Source organism: Mercenaria mercenaria, chromosome 6 (genome assembly GCF_021730395.1).
Source record: "Mercenaria mercenaria strain notata chromosome 6, MADL_Memer_1, whole genome shotgun sequence".
Lineage (NCBI taxonomy): Eukaryota > Metazoa > Mollusca > Bivalvia > Venerida > Veneridae > Mercenaria > Mercenaria mercenaria.
The window spans coordinates 11,389,240-11,414,329 of record NC_069366.1 but is presented as its reverse complement, the minus strand read 5'-3'; the positions used below and the strand labels follow the sequence as shown (position 1 = coordinate 11,414,329).

The following is a 25,090-nucleotide window of genomic DNA, read 5'->3' as shown; positions in this document are numbered from 1 at the left end:
TTTGGGGAAGTATTTCCTGAAGAGGGGGAATGAGGTACACAGGAAATATAGTGGAGCCATTTCCCGAAGAGACGGAATGTGGCGCCCGGATATATTGTTGTAATATATAGAAGATATTATACGAATGACTTTTCATACCAACACCATGCACTGGCTTTATTTCACTCCAACAAAGGCAAACGTGCAGTAGCATTTATATTTATTGACGAATCTATTGTTTCATTATACAAGCATTGCGGTGCTCTCAACTTTATAGCTACGGTACTTGTTAGATCTTTCTCTGTACATGTACACATTCTGCATATGTGTGTCAAGTGATATTTTCAGTTGAAAAAGTAGTACATTTAGATCATTGGTTGGTTCCCATCTACGTTCGTGTCCCCACCAGCCTCCAAACTAACAATTCCCGTCTGGTCACTTCATCTCTTAACTTTGGTATGAAAAAATCGAATTGTAAGATTATATAACTTCTATTTCGGAAAACTAGATTTATCATTCTAAGTTTTTTAATATCCTCAATAATTGTTTTCTTCGATTATCTGTGGATATAAATCTCGGTAAGAAATATTTAATTATGTGTGTAGAGAATCCGTGATATTTGTATATTCTATTATATGATATATGCACTGTTTATTTTATTATTTTAAAAATTTATGAAAAAGGCTATCTGACTTAAACTATTTCTAATACAAGAGCTGTCCGTGAGACAGCGCGCTCGACTTTTCTCAGTGCTTGACTCTGAATTAGAGCTTTGCCAGTAAAAAAATTCCAAGTTAAAAAGGGACATGTCTGTCAAAATTCAAATCAGAGTTATGGGAATTGTGTCTCCTGGTGTAGACTTTGATAGTAAATAACTACTTTGAGTTTCAAGTCAAAAGCTTTAATAGTAACAGAGATATTTTAACAAAAAATTCTAAGTTAAAAAGGGGCATAATTCCGTCAAATTTCAAACCAGAGTTATGGGGATTGTTTCTCCTAGTGTAGACTTTGATGGTAAATAAGTATTTTAAGTTTCAAATCAAAAGCTTTGATAGTAACAGAGATATCTGACTTTATCAAAAATTTTAACCAACAATTCTAAGATAAAAATGGGCATAACTCTGTCAAAATTCAATCAGAGTTATGAGAATTGTGTCTCCTGGTGTAGACTTTGATAGTAAATAACTATTTTGAGTTTCAAGTCAAAAGCTTTAATAGTAACAGAGATATTTGACTTTATCAAAAATTTTAACAAAAAATTCTAAGTTAAAAAGGGGCATAATTCTGTCAAAATTCAATCAGAGTTATGGGGATTGTTTCTCCTGGTGAAGACTTTGATGGTAAATAAGTATTTTAAGTTTGAAGCCAAAAGCTTTGATAGTAACAGAGATATTTGACTTTATCAAAAATTTTAACAAAAAATTCTAAGTTAAAAAGGGGCATAATTCTGTCAAAATTCAAACCAGAGTTATGGGGATTGTTTCTCCTGGTGTAGACCTTGATAGTAAATAACTATTTTAAGTTTCAAGTCAATAGCTTTGATAGTAACAGAGATATTTGACTTACCAAAAACTTTAACCAACGGCGACGCCGACGCCGACGCCGGGGCGAGTGCAATAGCTCTACATTTTCTTCGAAAAGTCGAGCTAAAAACGAAGGTTGCATTCCTGGGAGGGTGATATAAAAATGTTCACCTCTCGGAGTACGAATATCAACCTCGGCTGATGCCTCGCTCGGTATTCATTTTTCTCGAGGAAAACATGTTTCCTATCACTCATGTATGTGTGAACCCTGGCGAGTTGTTTTTAATGATTAGCTCTCCGTGCCAAAAATTTCGAAAACAAAATTTTAACAATTTTAAATCGAAACTATGCGCATAGGATAAGAAACGATCTAACTCAGAAAATGAGTGCTCACAGTTCTATATTTAAGAAATAAGAAAAATATCGCCGGTATTCAAATGTTACTGCTGTCGGTTTCGTTCCTAGCCTATTCTCATAGGGTTGTCTAAAAATACGGAACTTCCGTAATGCTAGAATCGGAGGCTAGGATTACGGTACCGTAACCCTAGCCACTGCCTTAATTTTATGGAAGTGTCTAGGGGTACGGATCCGTACCTCTAGAATCTGATTCTAGAGGTACGGATCCGTACCTCTAGACAAGCCTGTAAGGGGTTTTCTAGGGGTACGGACCTCCGATTTTATAGAGATTAAGGGTCATTTACATTTCAAATTTTGTTGAAAATGAAATAACAAATAAGACTTCATCATAATTCACCTTAAACTTAAACCTAAATGGTTTACAGACAACACCGTTCACCCGATTTGTTATATTTTCTTTCGAAACGTAAATAACCGAGGAACACTAAATAAATCATAAGGATTCGAACTGACAGAAAAAAAATACAAAGATTAAACAAAATAATGTTAAATATGTTGGGGAAAAAACTATTTTTAATGATAATTAACCCTTAGGGTATTTATGTTTTCCATTCATTTGGTAGCCGTTAGGAGATACAAGGGACGTTTTCACAAACAGTTTTCTTTACTTAATGTCGGTTAATTGATTATTAAACAATCAGTTCCGTGCCGATTATCATTATATCTTGTTAAAAAACAAAATAAATAGGTGCATATTATTATGAAGAAAAAGAAGAATGTTTTATTTGACTTAAACTTATACAGTTTCTCGTCATACAAATACAATTCATAATTATAATAAATACAAAAATATACAGGTCAAAATCTAAGTAATAACTTATATAAATTCTGAGGGTGGTCCTAAGCATGAACTTCTTTCTATCGTATAAAAACTACAGTTTCTCGTCATACCAATACAATTCGTAAAATTTTATAATATATACAAAAAATACAGATCAAAATCTAAGTAATAAATTATATAAATTCTGAGGGTGGTCCTAAGAATGAACTTCTTTCAATCGTATATAAACTAACACAAAGAGAAAAAAAAAAATATGCTTAATTTATTTTTTTTCTGCTGAATTTCAAATAGAAATCATTTAAGGGTTACATGCACTCACTTATATGTTATCAACAGTTTATTTTACAACAAACTGATCGGCACGGAACATTTTATTCATTTGGAGTTCCTCGGTTATTTTGGTTTTGAAATAGAAGGTAAACAATCGGGTGAACGCTGGTATCTGTAAACCATTTAGATCCAAGTTTTAAGTGAACACTGGTTAAGTCTTACTTTTTTATTTCATTTTCAACAAAATTTAAGATATATATAACCCTAAATCTCTAGAAAAAGGAGGTCCGTACCCCTAGAAAACCCCTAACAGGATTGTCTAGAGGTACGGATCCGTACCTCTAGAATCAGATTCTAGAGGTACGGATCCGTACCCCTAGACACTTCCTAATTTTAATGTCATGTACATATCCTTGAGTAAAATAATTAGGTACCTTCGACAGCTTTCTTGGTGCATTTTTTTTTTTTTACAATTTGACAAGTATTTCACAGAAAAATCAACTGTAATACTTTCTAGCGAGTCCACTGCAAATATGCATGAATCCGCCATTTTGGAAGAAGCTTGTGGGAAGCAGCAACAGTAACTAAAGGGCGGAGTTTATTGATCGGTTTACGGATCCATGCATTGAAGGCAACTCGACCAGTGAATTGCATACTTTAAGCGCACATTACGTTACAACGGGCTGCTACATATTTGATGTTAACCCAGACTTTATAGTTAGAAGGATTTTTTCTATAAATTAAATATATTATTTGATTTCAAACAACGAAACAAGGTAAGCGTGATTTTTTACATTTTATTTCTGCACAAGAACTGGATTTTATACCTAAAGGAAGAATGTTTATATATTATATAATATGTAAGATAAAGGCCTGGGGGTAAATTATAATTATTTTTTTTTAAATTTTACACACTACGTACAGTAATGTAACGGTTTAGTAAAAAATTTAGAGTCGACTTTTCAGTGTTTAATCATTGCAAAGTGATAGCATAGTAAATCAAACTATATGATTATGGAAATTATATTCTTTAAATTATATTAAAAACATACCTACTTGATAATTGCAAAATGAATATCTGAAAATCTCGAAAGCAAAATGGACAAAAGTTACGCTTGTTTTGACAGTATTTTAACCCTCATCATGTTAAACACGACAGATTCTGCCTTTGCGACCAGTGTAGATCATGATCAGCCTGCACATCCGTGCAGTCTGATCATGATCTGCACTGTTCCCCATCAAGTCAGTATCTTTATTAAGCACCCATTTTAACAGATACCGGTACTGTCCAAACTGAAAGATGGACGAGTTCATTACAGAAATTTAGCAGGGTAAGGGTTAATAGTTGAGGATTTTGAAGGTTATAGTCTACATCAAAAGCCCCCAAAGATAAAGAATGCTTTGAACACTTTGAAATAAGCTACACTGGAATTTCCTTGTGTTTTATTATAAACTAGGCAATAGTCTACAGTACCATAGCCAGACACAAATTTTAACCGGGGCAATCTAGGGGCGTCGGTGGGCATGCCGCCCGGAATCCCCCCCCCCCCCTCCCCCCCAAGGACGTCTCTGGTGCGTTCTGGAGCACTCTCAGACTGTGTTGTATCGCAGTAAAAATCGTCCTTTTCGCAGTTACTTTCATTTTTAAGATCAATTATATTGATAACAATGATAATTGGGGATTTATCCTAGTCTAATAGGGTTGGATACAATCATTTTTGTAACTGAAAGGCAATTAAATCAGAAAACCATCATTAAAGAATACAACAACATGCTATTTATCAGTTTGTGGTGCATTGTTTCGTCTAAATTTTGAGGTACTGTAGGAGGAACCCTCCCATGTTAGGGGGTGTAGGGGGCTCTCCACTGGAAAAAATTGAAATACAGGTATGAAATGGTGGCCTCTGGTGCATTTAAATGTGCGGATATGGGTCATAATTCTAGCAAAAAACAGGGCGGAGTTATGTTTCTTGCTGTACAGAGCCAGCTTTTGATGGTGAACAAGTGTTGCAAGTTTTAAAGTAATATCTTTGATAGTTCAGGAGAAAAGCTGACCTAAACATAAAACTTAACCAAAAAACCTGATTTTTTAAATCCAAAAAGGACCATAATTCTTGCAAAAAGCAGGGTGGAGTTAAGTTTCTTGCTATACAGAGTCAGCTATTAATGGTGAACAAGTGTTCCATGTTTTAATCAATAGCTTTGCTATAGTTTAGAAGAAAAGCTGACATAAGCTGACGCAGATCAAGTGATGACAATAACTCATCTATTTTTTTCTCAAGTAATCACATGAGCTAAAATATAAATTATGATTTAAAATTTACAAAATCCTTTTAGATCTTTGGAGCGTGTATCTCCATGTTCGTGTTTGTATTTATATACATCTATCAGATACTATATAATATTATAGTTATCAAGTATATTTTACAAAGATTTTTTTCTCACGCATCAGTGAAAAAAGAAATTATATTTCACTGCATTAGAACAGTGAACATATCAATTTGATTTCACCGATATAAGTCTTCACTCATTATTTCTTATTGTTAGATATATACGCTAGATATATTATATGTTTTATATCATTGTTGCTAGTACAAGTTAAAATATTTGCATTGACAATTGTTTAAGTCGTAAACTTCCTTTTAATCAAGATTTGTACTTAAACTGTCTTGCACTTGCAGGGACTCGGACTGACTTTCAAATAACTTTTATATTGACGTTTCGACCTGGACAAACTATAGCCTAAAATGACTCTTGTAGTGAAATCAAATGCCCACAGTCTCTGACATAAACTATTCCATTTTCGGCACGAATATGATAATTTAGTGAAAGTCCTTCGACAAGAAATGGCTTAAACCAGAATCTCTTCAGATCGTTCAGCGCGACATTTATAAATGTTGTGTTAGTGTACTGTTAAATTTTTCAGCTTGAACATTTCAGTTCGGGTGTTTCCAATACTCCCGCCTTTTGGATATGGTGCCTGCTTTTTTGTTTTGTCTTTTGGCAGTGTATGTGATATGCAGGCTCTATAACCACAGATCCCCTCTCTAAATTTCAGTTGTTTATTTCTGCCCATTGTTTTCTCGTTTAGGACAAAGCCATTATTTCATCGGGGACCATACGCCGCTTTTTATGGAATTGCACTCAGTGCATGATTGAAGGTTTCATGTGTACCGCCGTATGATCACATCTGCGGATGTCTCTAAATTATATCCTAGTACTTATAACATGTGTAAATGCTGAGTTCTGCTCAGCCTGTGACTAGAGGGCGTGGACGGTAGCTTGCATATCCGCTACCGTCCATGAACAGGCCCAATCAAACCGAGCCTGTAACATTTTCGTTTATGTCGTGTTGGGCGACCTGTGGTTTTCCACTATTTTTTATTTATATCCAACAATTACGAAAAAATGCCTGCTAAAACATTTAAGATCAATTCTCTGTAAGAACCAAAAAAAAAAAAAAAAAAAAAAAAGAAATGGACGGAAACTCATAGTGTCAGAATTACTTCATATCTGCATCCTTTTTAGTATTCAAGCCATATGAAGAATTAAGGGTGAAAATATATGAATCAGCTCTGGTTACCATGGAAACAGGAACTTTAATTTTTTGCAAAAACCGGCAATTTTGGGGTCAAATTTACTAAATGTACAATTTTATAGCAAAACATAAGTATTTCATGTAAATTTATTTTATAAAGTTTTACTGTCCAAAACTTTGCCCAAAAATTTAAAGGAAATGTCCGTTACCGGCAACCAACAAGAAAATTATTTGCCATTTTAAGCACTTTTCGTATCAATTTTGTACTATAAAACAAAAAATTTCATCTGCAAGCGTCAATGCTCTAAGGCACCTAAAGCATATTCTGGGCAAAATTGGTAGGATCAACCAAAAAAATGATCATGAAATTAAAGGTGGGCGAACCTTATTCGTCAAATATGGCATTCCCTCCGATTTTGATGAAACTTGTCCCCTGTACAAAGGGTTTCAAAACTTTTTTTCCGCGTTTGGCAAAAATGCTTTATCAGTGATGACATCCCAAACGTCACAACAAAGGGCCCCCAAAATGTCAAAAATACGCCGTTTTGGTCCTTAAAATGCCAAATTATGTTTTAAAAACAGCAAAAACTGTCATTTTGAAACTTTATTTAAATTTATATTGGACTACGTGTTTTGTAAGTGGTGTCGCACCTTTACAACGGACATTTATATTTGTAAAGAAAACCCAGGTTCCTTCTGTTTTTAAAAAAATTTTGACAAAAATGGGCAAATATACGCGAAAATGCATTTTTAAAAAATCTACGGCCCTTTAAAAAGTCTAAATTTTCGGCACAATCATCAATTTTGCAAGAAAAGTCAAAAAAAAAGGGAACTTTACCTTTTCATTTTTTCACATATTGTGTTGAAACAACTGTCCTTCCGATTTTGGGACGTCAACTCAACTTTTTTGACGTTAAGCCAAGTGAAAGCGGCCATAGCATTTGATATCTTACACGGTTTGTTCTCGTTCTAGAGGGTTTTACAAATAAGCAAATATAACTAAGGGAAAAATTTTTGAAAAGGGTGCGTATTGATAAAAGAAGGTGTAAAAGGGACAGTTCCAAAAATTTATTGTATGGGAGGGTGGAAGGCAATTTTGGAAAGAAAAAGAAAAAAAAAAAAACAACCCATATTTTTTATTTTCCCCAACCCCACTTCCATGATTTTGTTTTCCTCCACCCCCCTATATAATTATGAATTTTTTTACTAACTCCCCCACCACAGTTAAAATGTCAAAAATCGAAATGGAGAGGGTCTGGGGGAATTTACCTTTTTCCCCCTTTTACATCAAAAACGTCTAAGAATCCCCAAACTGTTTCTTTCCCTTTTTAAAAATTTGCCGTTGGTGGAAAAATGTCCAAACCCCACCCTTTATTTATTATAAGCCCCCTGTAAAACATTTTGTTTCAGTTCCAACTCAGACTTCAAAAAGTGAGTCCCGACAAGTAAAACAATCGCATCATTACTTTTTAGTTTTTTTAAACTTAACACCTTTCTTTTTTTTGAACAGAATATAATATTAAATTCTCGAAAAAAAAAATCATAAGGCCTTGCGGCGAACAGACACGATAAAAATTCAAGCTCTTAAGCATGCATTTTTTTGGTTGTAGAGCATTTTGTTAAAAATAAATAAAAGCTTCAACACAATGTTGACGCAGAAATATAACCTAAAACGTAATTTTCTATAACATTCGGTCATTACCGAAGGGAAAACATGGAAGGCACATGCTGTTTTTTCACCCAAAATACAAAGAGAAAAAAGTCTGCTTCCCTATCTGTCAAGAAAACCCCATATTTACGCAAGGGGGAAAATGTGCATTTTTTTCTATTTTGGGGCCAAAACTTGGAAATAGGGGGGCGGGCCAGACGAAAATCAAGGTGGCAAGTTCATTTTGTGAAAAACGCCCAAGCAAGGTTTCATCAATTTAAATTTTAAATCTTTTTGGGCAGGCGCTCACGAACTTAAGGCGGAAGGATGCACGGACACACGCACGGACGGACAAGACCAAATCTATATGCCCCACCACTCATGGCGGCGGGTGGGTGGGGGGGCACAAAACACTGATCATGCACATTCTAGTGCCAGTATATACTCAGTAAATACAAACTGCAGTTGCAGACTATCCCTATTAAGGCCCCTTTTAAAGGCAAAATATGTTTCTCAACATGTGCAAGGGCCTTTTTGAAAAAAAGGGGATGCATATTTTTAAAATTTTCAAAAATTATCAAAATTTTTTAGTTACAAAACAATGAATGTATATCAATTTAAGTTATAGAAATCCTATAGCTATTCTTTTATCGTGATTGAGAGGTCAAGATTTCAATTTTTTTTAGTATGGGCTTGGGGGGATTTCATTCTTTTCATTCGTAGTACTTTTAAAAATTTTTAAAAAAGGCTGTGTACATTTAAAAAAAAAGCAGACTTTTGTTAGCAATGGATTTTTTTAAAAGTTTTTTATTTTTAGCATTCAGTGAGTTTTTACTTTAGTAAGTCTATATTTTTTCGGACTTGGCAAACACAATACACTATTGAAATGACTAATAATTATGATTACCCCTCTAGAACCCCACTCACTTCATGTTGTTTGACACTTTTTCATCAAGCAGTATTTTTAAAGACAAACTCACAGCTGAAAAACAAAACAAATAAATTTACAAAAATATATACATTTTGAAATATAAATATGTCTTTATCTGCTTTTTTCAAATAAATAAAAAACTGTAATGGTTTTATTTACAATAAATCAGGGGGTAAAAAGTGGGAAAGACTATCAGGTTTCCCCAAGCCTAGTTACTTAGTGCTCCCTGCAGTTGGTGATAAAAGGGAAAAACCAACACCTAATATGCCCAAATTTTAAAACATGTACAAAATAAGCTGTTGTGAGGGAAAAAGAAAAATTAGTAGGGGGGTTAAAAACGGATAAAAAAAGTATATATAATAATTAGGTTGGAACTCGATGCAGCCAGTGCTGATTTGAATCCGAAGTTTTTTTCAGCATGATACATGAGATGGTAAAAAGTTCCACTCTCCAGTTTGGGGAAGAATGAGTACTTGTGAGTCATGGAAGAAGGGTTTTTGCTGATTAAGTGATGGAATGTTAGATTGTCAGTTTAATTTGGGCGAGTATTTTTTAGGATCAAAAATCAAAAGATTAGAACCCTTTTTAAAAAAAAACCAACCTACTTCTTTTTTCTGGGTTGGAGGGAATTCCAACTTAAAAATTTATCAAAAAAATTTATTTTTTCTGCTGAACCTGTGCACTTTTCAAGATGTAGAGCACAATTTAAAAAGTAGTTTTGTTCCTAAAAAATATTTTTCTTGCAGAAAAAATCTGATCAACAAGAATCAAATAAAATATTTGGGGAAAAATTAGTTTGGTGTGAAACCCTTTTTCATTTGCCTTTAAAATTTTCAAATACGAAAATAAAGGACACTTTCAGTCTTCCAGATAACAAAAGGCAAGCACCCTGATTTTTTTTAAAAAAGCAAGTGGGAATTTTAGATCCTCGTTTCCATGGGAAAAGGGACATAATTGAAAAAAGAAAAACAGGATTTTCTTAAATTTTTCACCTCTTCAAAAAAAAAGGTTTAAAGGAAACCAGTGACTGTTCTGGTTTTTTAATTTTTTTGGTTCTTTAAAAGAATTTAAACTACTGTAGGTACCAAAAACCCAAAACGAACGCGCCGAGTCTAACATTTTTGTGTTTTTTACACAGTGGAATATTCGTACATAACTTTCAAATTTATTTGTAACTTCTTAAGTCTTAACAAATGTCATCATCTAAAGCCTAACTTAATCGTAGTATTATGAGACCCATTTCTGTCTCATGCACCTGGTCCTTCCTAGACACTTCTGCCGAAGACCCTCGCCACGAGATATCTAAAACATCAGTATATATAGTAAATTTCTAATTCCTAACCAGCAAACATATGTAACTGTCTGACAATTGACGTATAATACGTGTTTGTTTGATATAATAAACAATTACAAACCATGAATCATATATCAATTTTGACAGGTGTGTACTGTGTACTGTCTACCCACTGATTATTTTACACTCGTTATCCCACCGAAAGAAAAATTTTGAATTACAAATGTAAATTTTTTTTAGACTTGAAGTACTATCTGACGCCTTACAGTATGAGTAGTAATAACGATGCGTTTTCGGAGATTTGGGCATTGGGCTTTGGGCATTGGTGCATTGGGGCAATTGGGCAGTCGGGCAGCGGGCATTTTAATCCGACATAATCCCTAATCCGGCTTAATCCCCTCGTAAATCGGGCAATGGGGCAGCGGGGCAGCGAGATTTTTGTTATTAGGACTTCAGAATTGCGTTTTGGCTCTTATCCTACGTAATCCCTAAGCCGGGCAACCCTATCACGGTCTGTATTTTATTAGAAAACCGTTGACAGCGAAGAGCATTCTATCAAATCGTGTCCATGACGAAAAGACGAACCTTTTTCCCTTTTTTCCTTTTAGTTTATATCGGTGATTGATTTGAGGAACTTAAATGGATATTTCCAGAAAATCAAAAATTAGATTTTAAGCAAGCATACGAACGCGTTTTTTACGAAGACAGATGAGAACGTTTGAACTGTGGTCTAAGCAAATACGACCGGTTAAGTATTTCTGTATCGAAGGCTGGATTCTGCTTATTCTGGTCATTTCCGACAAAGTGATTTGTTTTAGTCTGCGGCGTAAATGTGGTAAGTTGTGAGTCTAACGACGAACCCTTGGATAGAGCACGAGATGTGGGCTCCGGACTGTACATACTGAAAATCATAAGGCTACGTAACTCCCAACTAACAGCTTCAATGACTAGGGAGCGTTTTTCGTTAATTGTCAGACAATACGAGTCAAAACAAGTCTGTATTCGGGTCCAGCTCACAGAACCACGGATTCAAGTGGCAAATTAAGACAACCTAACGTTTTTCGCCTGAAATTGGGATGTCACAGTACTATATCAAAAGCAGTCACAAAAATGAAATAAATAAACACAATGTGTACCTTAGAAGACGAAACATTTAGTTATTAGCGTGATAGGGAGGGTAATCACTAACACTAAATTCACTAATATTTTCCACTATGTAAACAACTTTCAAATCTTGGCTGCTTCATCAAAAATGGAAACGTGACTTTCCGTGTACATATTTTTTCTTTTCTCTTCCAATACTTATATGATATTTAGACACTCTCGACCAAAATTTTATCCTCAGGAAAACAAAGAATAAACACAGAACTTTGGCCGAATATTATAAATAACGAACGCACAGAACGTACAATATATGCACATTTGAGTGACAGGTTAATAAAATATCACATTTTTTAATATCTTAATTTTATAAAACAGAAATAGCTTGTGCTGAATTGTGTTGATTAATTTGAACAGAATTCTTTATACTATGGATACCCAGTATCTCAATCCGAACAATAATAAGGAAACATCCATAGACATACGAAAAAAGTTTTGTTTTCATATTCAGTTTATAAATACAAGGGTTTTTCTTTTATTTGCATTCATTTCAAGATACTTAATCCCCTTCATCAACGCGCATTCGTTACAATCGGATTAAAGTAAAAAAACGCCACCGAATTAGTACCGAAAACTAATCTCTATTGTAGACAAACAATAAATGGCATTCTAGTATAGGTTGATACACTACCTCCCTATTGTAACATTAATCGTAAAGAATAACAACACCGACATAATGGACGAATAAGTGCATATATTGTTTAAATGTTTATGTCAAACTTCTGAGTTTTACTACATCTTAACAACTGTCATGAGAATCCGTAATTGCTTGTCGGTCCCCAATTCTATGACAAGTTTGATTATTATGTTACACTTTTAATCTTTATCTTAGTTTATTTCCCATTATTTTAAGTGACTGAAAAGAAAATTAACCTCCGACGGGCCGTCTGGCGATTTCTTTTCCTTTTTGTTTTCCTTTCTAAAGACGTTATAAAATCTATCACAAAATTACAAAGTCATTTACTGCATAATTTAGTACAAACAATAGCAGTGAAAATGAAATAATTAACAGACAATCGTAACATTAGAAGAACGAAAAACATTTTATATTACGTTGTTCAAAGTAATACGTACGATATTTCAGTGTTTATAGAAAGCTTACCTAAAACATCCACCCCTCAGCCGTTTTACAAATCTCTATTATATTTCCCGGTCCCCTTATACATATTTACAAAATCTGTAAAATGAGTTTAACAACATCCTTTATGATTAAAGAATACCTACTATCTCAGACCGTACAATAGTATGGAAAAAGCGCAATAAGAGTCCAAACAACTTAATGTTTTGTTTTATAATTCAGTTTTTCGTTAGACACAGATTTTTGTTTTATTGCTTTTATTCTAAGATACTTAATTCACTTCAATGCGCACAGTGCGTTGACAATGGGGTTTAAAGTAAAAAGTTGCCACCGGAGTACGTAAACTAATCTTAGTAGAAAAACAATAATGGCATCTGTATATTTAGGATGTTACACTACCTCTGTTGTAACTTAATCGTGAAGAATAACACCGATATATATGAGAGAAAAGTGTAAAGATAATTGAAAAACATCCAAAGTTGTTACTGTAATAACGAAATTGTGATATATTATATTATAATAAAACAAAACGAATCTTTTAATAATAAAAGCGTTGAAAGTATAAATTAACTGAAAATGTTATACGCTATAATACAAAGCGCTAAACGTACTGATGTAATTAAAGGTACGTTTAATGTAAGTTCTTAAACTTGTAAAACTAAAACGTTGGCTGTTGTAATCAAAGCGTTGAAAGCAACTAGTTTTTCTTCAAAACATGCATAGGATTGAAAACCTAGGACTTACTTCATTGCTTTTCAAAAACATAATCAATCTTAAGTCTTCATATAGTGAACATTCTAGAATAACATTATTTCATCATCTAAAATCTGACAAAATGGACACAAGCCTGATCTACAGGTAAGTCCGTCATATCTTTTCCGGTCTCAATCCTGATTGGTGCAACACCACATCTAAATGTTACAAAAGGTTGAACGATGTTTTAATGGCACAACAATAGTACAATATTTCCCTGCTACACCATTACTCTTCTTAAAGGTACAATATGTTCTAACTTATACCTCCCCTACGCGAGTGACGCAGTAACTAAAAGGGGGGTAATTTTCACAACCATTCATTTTTAAATTGGTCTATCAAACACTGTTCAACTGACTTAACAAGTATCAACACTTAGACATAGCCTGTCAAGATAAGAATACATATTCGAGACCAATAGATTTCAATTGTTTTCTAATCACTAAAAGTAACCAATTGTTAATAGTGTTAATCCGGGATTTAGGGTGAGTCAAGGGGAGAGTTTATTATCCATTAGTTAATATTCATCAAATTAATGAAACGATATTTGAAAATTGATTTACATATATGTCGTAGTTCAATTATTTTCTAATCAGTTTATATTATGTTTTGAAAAGGTCATAAGTATACAAAATATAAATAGCCCAAGGAGTGATCTCCTATAAAAAAAGGAATAAAAAACTTTTGAGTCTAAAGAAGAGACTTGTCAAATATAGCTGTAAAAATAGGATTTGTTAAAATACCCACTGTCTATCCATTCAATTAATTAATTTAGGTAAAGGAATACGGTAAAAGCGTGGTTTGCAATTAAGTCACTAAAGACTGAAAATGTTAGACGTTAAAAAAGTCAAAGCGCTAAACGTACTGAAGTAATTAAAGGTGAAACTGGTTAATTTGAATTATCATTTATTATTGTGGTAAAGTTTAGTATAAAAAGCGTTGAAAGTACTTTATTATTTCAGTCGAGGACACATTCCTCGTTATTTAAGGGAAGAACATTAATTAGCTACCTCGGTGCCGTTCTAACGCGTATAAAACAGTAAGAAAATAGTCAAAATAAATTCGAAAAGTGATGGAAATTATCACTAAGGGAAGAAACCTTGATGAAGTAAGTCAATTTGTTTAGTCGTGTTTTTTTTTTTTTTTTTTTGAAAAAAGTTTTTCATATTTTCTGACACAACCGTCTTTGGTTTTATTATGTTTTAGAAGGTCATAAGAATAAGCAAAAATTTAAATTGCCATCAGAGTGATCTCCAATAAAAAAATCGAAGCAGCAACAATCAAACAAAAAGACATTGGGTCTGAGGAGAAAGACAAGTCAAATTTAGCTCTAAAAAGGATATGTTAAATACTCCGCTGTCTTCTATTCAAGATTCTATAATTTTATGTAAAAAAAAATACTGTGAAATCGGGTTGCGATAGTCACACTATAGGCCCTAAAAATGTACGGCGTTAAAAAATCAAAGCGCTAAACGTACTGAACCAATACAAAGTGAATACCTATAGATGTGTACCAATCATAAATGCGTATCGTACTCTATCAATTGTAGTATATAAATAACTATTTATCTCCTAATGTAAAATACGAACGTACTATTAGAATGGACGAAGCAAATGTTTTGTCTCGACAACACCAAAGTGTTTGTAGACTCGAGTTCTCTTTACAATTAAAGTATGCTAGTAACGTCGTAGATACGCTAGAATCTGTCGCTTGCATCACACTTGTCTCGGGTGTAAGCAAAGGTTGGCTGTCACAAAGGATCATACTTGTTTTGAATAATAAACCGAGTCGTGCTAGCCAAGACGTTATATCATAACAAAATTTGTACTCAAAGAGAGTAAGTAAGCTGTTTACTTATTAGGGCGATAAGCATAGACGGTATTGACGACGAAAAGCTGTGTGTTTGACTGGGGGGGACGGAATGACAGGTTTTGGACATGTTGCACAGCTTATAGAACAAGTTCATGTTACAAAGTGAAATGTAAAGACTATCGAGAATCTTCGCATAATAATAATCTCCGCCTGGGAGAGAAACGTTTTGAGGCTGCCAGAAGCATTCTAAACGCAGCACGCATGCTAAAAATAAATCGAAACTCTAATTTAACTAACAAGTTTGACAATTTTCTTTCCCTCACTGCGAAAATGACGGAAGGAACTTCAGTTTTAATAGTAGAAAAATTGATCAACCCATCACGAAGTTTTAAACCATGTAATTTACTTGAAAATGAAAAGCTGTTGTTTGCCTGGGAGACGGAAATGAAAGTTTTGGACATGTATGCACGAGCATTATAGACATTCATGTTACAAGTGAAAAATGTAAAGACTATCGAGAATCTCGCATGAAAAACAAGCAATCCCCCTGGAGGAGAAGCGTTTGGGAGGGGGTCGCCAGAAAGCGTTCAACGCAGCATGCACGCATGCTTAAAATCGACGAATACGTAAATAAATCTAACACGTAGTCATTTTTTTTCTCACTGGCAAAATGACGGAGAAACTTCAGTTTAAAAAGGTTGAAAATGATCACCACAGATCGGCGGAAAAAGAGAAGGAGATCTATCAAGTAGAACTTGTTACCTAACAATTCAGGCAGAGCACCTCCAACAAGGAACTTTTATCCAATATGGTCTTTTTACCTTTCATTCATATACATCATTTACAGTTACAATATAAACGGCATTTACTTGAACATGAAGATACAACTGTGTCTTTCTATCAATATATCCGTAACGAAATTTGAATATAGCCAGATTTTTATAGAGTTAGCATATGCTTGTTAGTTAAATGATAGACTGTAAAAAAATTTAAAATTAGTGTCGCTAAAGTATCATAACAGAGTCTATATAGAACATGTCTTTCTAAATGTTGCGATATATTTTGGGTCGTTTATGTTAATGTTAAAAATTATTTTCCACTTATTGACTTTTCAGGTAATATTTATTTAAAAACCCAATAAAATAGTTTTGAATTTAGGGTCGCTATAACAGCTTTCTGTATTATTTTAATGACCTATTTCTTGATCTGGACATTCATGGTTGACTATGATGCGCCAAGCTTTTTCTATATTTATACATATCTGTGAAAGTTTGAATGGCTTTAATAATAAGCGTTGTTAATTACTTTTTTTTTGATTTATTTATTTACAGTCGGAGAAGATCTTTCTTGTAATTGTGAAGAACATTAATATTCCTTTGTTTATAAAACCCATAAATTTGAATTTGATTTGACAGAAACGAGGAATCTTGTTGTACGTATTGGTGTACACAATTAAAATAATCGTATTCCTTATCGTATTTTTTATTTTCTCAACAGTCGTTTTACAATATTGATGATCATGCTTATCAATAAGCGTTTTTTCTAACAGTTCTAATGAAGAATTGCAATCAAACGATTATCTACAGTATTTCGTAAGCAGAATACGATTTTGTTATTTACCTTCTCTATGACGGAAACCAATGTATTGAAGTTCTGGGCACCACTGTTCGTATCACATCTTGGACATAATGGCGCTATTTCCTCCTTCTCAGAATATAAGTCCATCCATCACATTCACTGATTTGCCTCAATATTCAAAAGCATCTTATGAAAACGAAATCATATCGATCAAAGTGTCTTTAAAAGAATAAAATGTGCTCTTTTTCTAAGCCATGGTTGTGATGCTTCCGTGGGGAAAAAATGTTGTTGTCGTTGTTTTTTGCCAAGAGCCAGTTATAACGGCTCATAGTCCCTACACGTAATATAACGGTATGTATGGTCTTTCAACACAGTCCAGAAAATAATTGTCCACATAGATCCATGCGAACACATCCATCATTGAAGATTATTTAAAAAACTGCCTCTTCGGCGGTTTTCATACAAACTTGCGTGTATTGATGAACAACAAATCAGCAAAAGCTATTTTCTGTTTTTTTTAAATGAAATTAAGAATACTTCGCTAAAAAACGAAACCTAGAATAACACGATATAGTAGGTGAATGCTCAAGTGCATTTACATTACACAGTGCGCTTCCAAATAATCAGTGTTTAATAAATACATTAATAAAATCGTACATAGCATCGGAAGGACTGGAATTGTTAGACTAAACGGGCATCGGGGACATTTTTCCATATTTTTATATGAAGTAAGTTTTTTAGAGTACAAAATTCTAATTTATAACTTTAATAAGTGAGACTTCTTATTGGTTTAGCTTATTTTCTATTAATCAAAACGCGATTAAAAAATCTGTCTTTCCAGTCTGAGGATTGCTGTGGCTATGACTTGTGGTAACTTGAAACACGAACCAGATGGAGCAAATCATCTTTAAAAAATACATGAATTTTAATATATCAGTGTTTTTGGTCATAGTTTACATTTAACAGTCAGAGATAAATATGTTCTTTACAATTTCCGATTTCCGCAATTAACAAACGGTGATCAAGTATGGCATACATTACCGCATACGAGATAGAAAAATAAGTAAAAAGACAAACAATAAAACATTCACGTGGTGATCCCTATTTATTTTCGTGCGTATGGCAGTATAAGCCGTACTTGCTAGTCTGGTCGCGTCGCCCGAATTCTATGAACAATTTGTTCGATGTTTGATAATTGGGTCGCGCGGTCTGGTAACAAAAAAAATGAGTGTAATTAAAAACAATGAGCTGTTGGGAAACATTCGACGCTAAAAGAAATATTTAAATGCCTTATAATAGCAACACTTCATTTTCTATCCCCCATGTCTTTATTATAACCTTTTTTATTTGGGATATTATTATTGCTATAGCTAAAACCCTCTACCACTTTCGTTTTCGCATGAATAGATTATTATTGGGCGCCGTGGCTATCTTTTCAAAATCTGGAAGCGTTTAGCAAAAAAGAAAAAAAAACTTAGTCTGAGTGCTACAAATATGGCCATTAACCTTTAACATAAAACTTCTTTTTGTGGCTATATCATTAGTATCATTAATATCATTAGTCTTTACAAAAACTTACTTAGTTATACAAAAAGGTTGATTAGCGTTTACAAAAACTTACCCGATGCTCAAAATATGCCATTACCTTTAACAAAAAACTTCCTAGAGTTTACAAAAACAGAACTCATTAATACAAAAAATCGATGCGACATTTGACAAAAATTACCCGAGGGCAGACAAAAACTGAAACTCGATTTTTTACAACTATATAATTTAAAAACGGGATTTAACATTTTTGTGACTATTCGCGCAAAAACATCATTAGTCTTTACAAAAACTTACTAACTCTATACAATAAGTTTGATTAGCGTTTCAAACTTTCCCGAATGCAACAAAATATGCCTTTACCGTTAACAAAAACTTCCCTGAGTGTATACAAAAACTGTTTCGATTTATACAAAAAAATCGATCGACATTGACAAAAACTTACCCGAATGCAACAAAAACTCGATTTTTAAACTATGATAATTTAACATGATTTAACATTTTTGTGAAAATTCGCGCAAATCTTCATGAGTCTTTACAAAAACTTACTAACTCTATACAAAAAGTTGATTAGAGCGTTTACAAAAACTTACCGCGGATTGCTCAAAATATGCCATTACCTTTACACAAACACTTCCAGAGAGTTTTACCAAAAACTGAACTCGATTAATACAAAAAATCGATTGGACAATGACATAAATCTACACCCAATGCAACAAAGAATCGATAATTTTACACTAATAATTTAAAAAACGGATTAACATTTTTTTGAGGCGTTCGAGCAAAAATATCATTAGTCCGTTACAAAAACTTACTTAGGTTATACAAAAAGTTGATTAGCATTTACTAAAAACGTACCCGAATGCAACAAAATAAAACCATTACCTTTCAACAAAAACTTCCTGAGAGGTTTTACAAAAACTGAGCTCGATTAATACAAAAAATCGATCGACATTGACAAAATCTTACACCGAATGCAACAAAAACTCGATTTTTTTTACACTAATAACTTAACTGGATTTAACATTTTTTTGGACTATTCGCGCAAAAATATCATAGTCTTTACAAAAAACATACTAACTCTAATACAAAAAGTGGATAGCGTTTACAGAAAATTAACCCGAATTCAACAAAAATATGCCAGTTCCTGGCTACACTATGCTAAACAGTTGCGTCAACTCTCCCTCACTTGAACTGCTTGCCGTCAAGGCAAACCAGCAAGCGCCCTGGTCACAGTAGCTTATGGTGTGAATGTTCACACCCAGGGCGCTTGCTGGTGCCTTGACCGGAGCAGTTCCAAGAGAGGGAGAGTTGACGCAACTCGTAGCCATAGTGTAGCCAAGGAAATGGCATATTTTTTTTTTGTTGCATTTCGGGTAATTTTCTGTAAACGCTAATCCACTTTTGTATAGAGGTTAGGTTATGTTTTTTGTAAAGACTAAGATATTTTTTGCGCGAATGAGTCCACAAAAAATGTTAAATCCCGTTAAGTTATATATGTAAAAAAATCGCGTTTTTTGTGGCATCGTGTATAGATTTTGTCAATGTAGATCGATTTTTGATTAATCGAGTCGTTTTTGAAACTCTCAGGAAAGTTTTTCGTTAAAGATTATGGTATATTTTGTTGCATTCGTGGTAAGTTTTTGTATCGCTAGCAACTTTTGTGGTATGTAGTAGTAAGTTTTTGAAAAGACTAATGATGTTTTTTTGCACGAACAGCCTCAAAAAATTTTAAATCCCGTAAAATCATATAGGTGTATAAAAGTGCGAGTTTTTGTTGGCATTCGGTAAGGATTTTGTCAATGTCGATCGATTTTTCGTATTAATCAGTCACTTTTTGTAAACTCTCAGGAAGTTTTTGTTTAAATGTAATGGCATATTTTTTGTTGCAATTCGGGTAAGTTTGGTAAACCTAATCAACTTTTTGTATAACCTAAGTAATTTTTTGTAAGTACTAATGATGGTTTTTTGCCGCGAACAGCCGCAAAAATGTTAAATCCCGTTAAAATTAAAAAAATAGTGTAAAAAATCGATTTTTTGTGCATTCGGTAAGTTTTTGTCAATTCGATCGTTTTTTTATTAATCGAGTCAGTTTTTGTAAACTCTCATGAAGTTTTTGGTAAGGTAATGGTAAGATTTTGTTTGCATTCGGGTAAGTTTTTGTAAATGCTAAATCAACTTTTTGTATCACCGTAAAGTAAGTTTTTGTAACGACTAATAAATTTTGCGCGAACTGCCTCAAAAAATGTTAAATCCCGTTAATTAATAGTGGAAAATATCGAGTTTTTTGTTGCATTCTGTAATTTTTTGTCAATGTCGATCGTTTTTTTGTATTAAACGAGTCAGTTTTTGTAACTCTCCAGGGGAAGTTTTTGTTAAAGGTAATGGCATATTTTGTTGCATTCGGGTAAGTTTTTGAAACGCTATCAACTTTTTGTATAGAGTTAGTAAGTTTTGGTTAAAGACTATTGCTATTTTTGCGCGAACAGCCCTCAAAAAAATGTTAATCCCGTTAAATTATATAGTGTAAAAAAACGAGTTTTGTGTTGCAATTCGGTAAGTTTTTGTGCATTGTCAATCGATTTATTGTATTAATCGAGTCATTTTGTAAACTCTCAGGAAGTGTTTGTTAAAGGTAATGGCATATTTTGATGCATCCGGTTAATTTTTGTAACCGCTAATCAACTTTTTTTGTATAGAGTTAGTAAGTTTTTTGTAAAGACTAATGATGTTTTTTGCGCGAAATGTTACACAAAAATGTTAAATCCTGTAAATTATAGAGTGTAATAAATCGTGTTTTGGTGTTGCATTCGGGTAAGTTTTTGCAATTCGAGCGATTTTTTTGTATAATTCGAATCAGTTTTTGTATACTCTCAGGATGTTTTTTGTTTATGGTAATGGGCATATTTTGTTGCATTCGTGGTAATTTTTTGTAAACGCTAATCAACTTTGTATAGAGTTTAGTAAGTTTTTGTAAAGACTAATGATGTTTTTTGGCGAGCGAATAGATCACAAAAATGTTAATCCCGTTAAATATATAGTGTAAAAAATCGAGTTTTTGTTGCACTCCTGGTAGAGTTGTTTGTCAATGTCGATCGATTTTTTGTAATAATCGAGTCAGTTTTTGTAAACTCTCAGGAAGTTTTGTTAAAGGTATTGCATGGCGTTGGTGAGCATCCGGTAGAGTTTTTTGTAAACGCTAATCTACTTTTTGTATAACCTAAGTAAGTTTTTTGTAAAGACTAATGATATTAATGATACAAATGATATAGCCACAAAAAGAAGTTTTTTGTTAAAGGTAATGGCTTATTTTTTGCACTCATATAAGTTTTTTTGTCTTTTTGCTAAACGCCTTCCAGATTTTGAAAGATAGCCACGGCCGCCAATAATAATCTATCAAGCTAAAACGCAAGTGGTAGAGGGTTTTTCACTATAGGCAATACTAATACCAAATAAAAGGTATAAAGACATGGGATAGAAAAGAAGTGTTGGCTTATTTAAGGCATTTAAAATATTTCTGTTATGCGTGCGGGGGTTTGGGGCCCAACAGCTCATTGTTGTATACACGCTGTGTTGTTTCATGAAAAAGACGAGACTAACTTAAAATCTACATCGTACAGACTTTCCATAGAATTCGGGACCAGACTAGCAAGTACGGATTCACATGAAAATACGCACGAAAAAACTAGGGATCACCAGTGAATGTTTTATTGGTTTGGTCTTTTTACTTATTTTTCTGATCTCTATGCGGTAATGCTATGCCCATACGTGATCACCCGTTTTTGTTTAATTCGCGGAAATCGAAAAGTGTATAGAACATTTAATCTCTGACATGTTAAATGAACTATGAAAAACACTGATATATTCAAATATTCATGATTTTTTTAAAGAATGATTTACTCTCATCTGGAATCGTGTTTTCAAGTGTCCACACAGTCATTGCACAGCAATCCTCAGACTGGTAAGGACTCAGATTGATCGCGTTTTGATAATAGAAATAAGCTAACAATAAGATGTCTAACATATTAAGAGTTATAAATTGAATTTGTACTTAACTTACTCTAGAAAGATTGGAAAACATGTCCACGTTGCCCTGTTAAGCTATCAATACAGGTCCTTCCGATGCGAGTACGATTTATTAATGTATTATTAACTGATTATTTGAAGAGCAACGTGTAATGGTAAATCATGAGCCATTCACTACCTACTATCGTGTTATTCTAGGTTTCGTTTAAAAGGAAAGTATCTTAATTTCATGTTAAACAAAATAGCTTATTTCTGATTTGTGTTCACAAATAAACGCAGTTTGTAATGAAAACAGGCCGAAGAGGCAGTTGTAAATATATAAATGATGGATGTGTTAGCATTGGATTCTATTTGTGGAAAAATATTTTCTGACTGTGTTAAAGACGCATACATACCGTTATATACGTGTTGGACTATGAGCCGTATAATCTGGCTCCTTGGCAAAATAACGACACAAACATTGTTCCCACGGAAGGCATAAAACAGTGCTTAAGAAAAAGAGCACTTTTATATCTTTTAAAGACTATTTGATCGATATGATTCGTTTTCATAGATGAATTTGAATATTGAGGCAATCAGTGGAATGTGACTGGATGACTTTATATTCCCCTGAAATGAGAAATAGCGCTTTATGTCAAAGATGTATACAAGTGGTGCCCAAGAACTTCAATATAATTGTGTTTCTCCAGTCTTAGGAGAAGGATATTAACAAAAATCGTATTCTGCTTACGCAAACTGTAGATATCGTTGAGGCAATTCTACTCAGTTAGAACGGTTAGAAACGCTTATTGAAAATCATGATATCAATTTTGTTAAAAACGTTGTGAAGAAATAAAAATACGATAAGGAATACGTTTATTTTATATTTTTGTGTACAACCAAATACGTCAACCAAAGATTCACGTTCTTTCCAAAACAAATTCAAATTTAATGGTTTTATAACACAAAGGGTATATTAATGTTCATCAAATAACAAGAAAGATCTTCTCCGATTGAAAATAAATTAAAATAAAAAATAAGTAAGTTCAACGTTGGGCTTTTGATTAAAGCCATTCCAAACTTTTACAGATATGTAACAATATAGAATTAGCTTGCGCAGTTAGTCAACCATGAATGTCCAGGGTTAAAGAATTACGGGTTCATTAAAATATTACAGAAGCTGTTTATAGCGATCCTAAATTCAAACTATTACTTGTTTCCTGAATATAAATTTTACATGAAAAATAATAAGTGGAAATAAATTTAAAAACATAACGACCCAAAAAATATATCGCTACATTAGAACGAACAGGTTTCTATATAGATCTGTCTGATATTTAGACCACACTATTTTTATTTTTTTTTCAGTCATCATTTAACTACACATCCAATGTAACTCTATAAAATCTGGGCTATAATTCAAATATCTTTTACAGATTATATTGATAGAAAGACACAGTTTGTATCTTCATGTTACAAGTAAATGCAGTTTATATATGGTTACTGTAATGATGTATATGATGAAGGTAAAAAGACCATATAGGACTAAAAAAATCCTTGTTGGAGGAGTCTGCACTGAATGTTAGGTAAAAGGTTCTACTTGATAGATCTCTTCTTCGCCCGTGTGGTGATCACTCTTTCTACTTTTAAACTGAAGTTTCTTCTCGTCATTTTTGCAGTGAGAAAAAAAATGTCTACGTGTTTAGTTTTATTTACGTAGTCGTCTATTTTAAGGCATGCGTGCGTGCCGTTTAGAACGCTTCTGGCTACCCTCAAAACGCTTCTCCTCCAGGCGGGATTGATTGTTTTTCATGCGAGATTCCGATAGTCCTTTTACAATTCACATTGTATCATGAACATGTCTATAAATCTCGTGCATAACATGTCCAAAACCTTTCATTTCCGTCTCCAAGGCAAACAACAGCTTTTCATTTTTCCCTAGTACAATTACATGGTTTAAACTTCGTAGATGGTGATCAATTTTGATTCTTCTACTTTTAAACTGAAGTTCCTCCGTCATTTTCGCCAGTGAGGAAGAAATTTGTCAACTGTGTTAGTTAATTTACGAGTTCGTTTATTTTAGCATGCTTGCTGCGTATAATGCTCTGGCTGCCCTCAAAACGGTTTCTCCTCCAGGCGGGATTATTTTTCATCGAGATTCTGCGATATTCTTACATTTCACTTGTAACATGAACATGTCTATTAATGCTCGTGCATACATTTCCAAAACCTTTCATTTTCCGTCCCCAGCAAACACAGCTTTTCGTCGTCAATACCTTCTATGATATCGCCATAATAAGTAAACAGCTTTACTTACTCTCTTCTGAGTACGAAATTTTGTTATCGATAAAGCGTCTTGTGGCTAGCACGCTCGGTTTATTATTCCAACAAGTATGATCCCTTTGTGCACAGCCAACCTTTGCCTACACCCAGACAAATGTGATGACATGCGACAGATTCTAGCGTATCCAACTACGTACTAGCATACTTTAATTGTAAAGAGAACTTCGCGTATAGCAAACACTTTGTGGTGTCGAGACAAAACATTTGCTGCCGTTCATTTAATAATATACGTTCGTATTTTTTGAAATTAGGAGTATAAATAGTTTATTTAGATACTACAAGTGATAGAGTACATAACGCATTTATTGATTGGTACACTCATAGGTAATCACCTTTGTAAATTGGTTCAGTACTTTAGTGCGCTTTGATTTTTTTAACGCATAACATTTTTGTGCCTTTAGTAGACGATCGCAAACCACGCTTTGCAGCACCG

General features: G+C 33.5%; 1 protein-coding gene across 1 annotated transcript in view; it reads left to right on the top strand.

The window, feature by feature from the left end:
* Positions 1-3,588: 3,588 nt before the first annotated feature.
* The window catches only part of LOC123549661 (flavin-containing monooxygenase 5-like), a 66,013-nt gene continuing 44,511 nt past the window's right edge, over positions 3,589-25,090 (top strand). The window contains exon 1 of the mRNA XM_045337924.2: positions 3,589-3,746. The gene's annotated coding sequence lies outside the window, so the exon portion shown is untranslated. The remainder of the gene's footprint in view (positions 3,747-25,090) is intronic.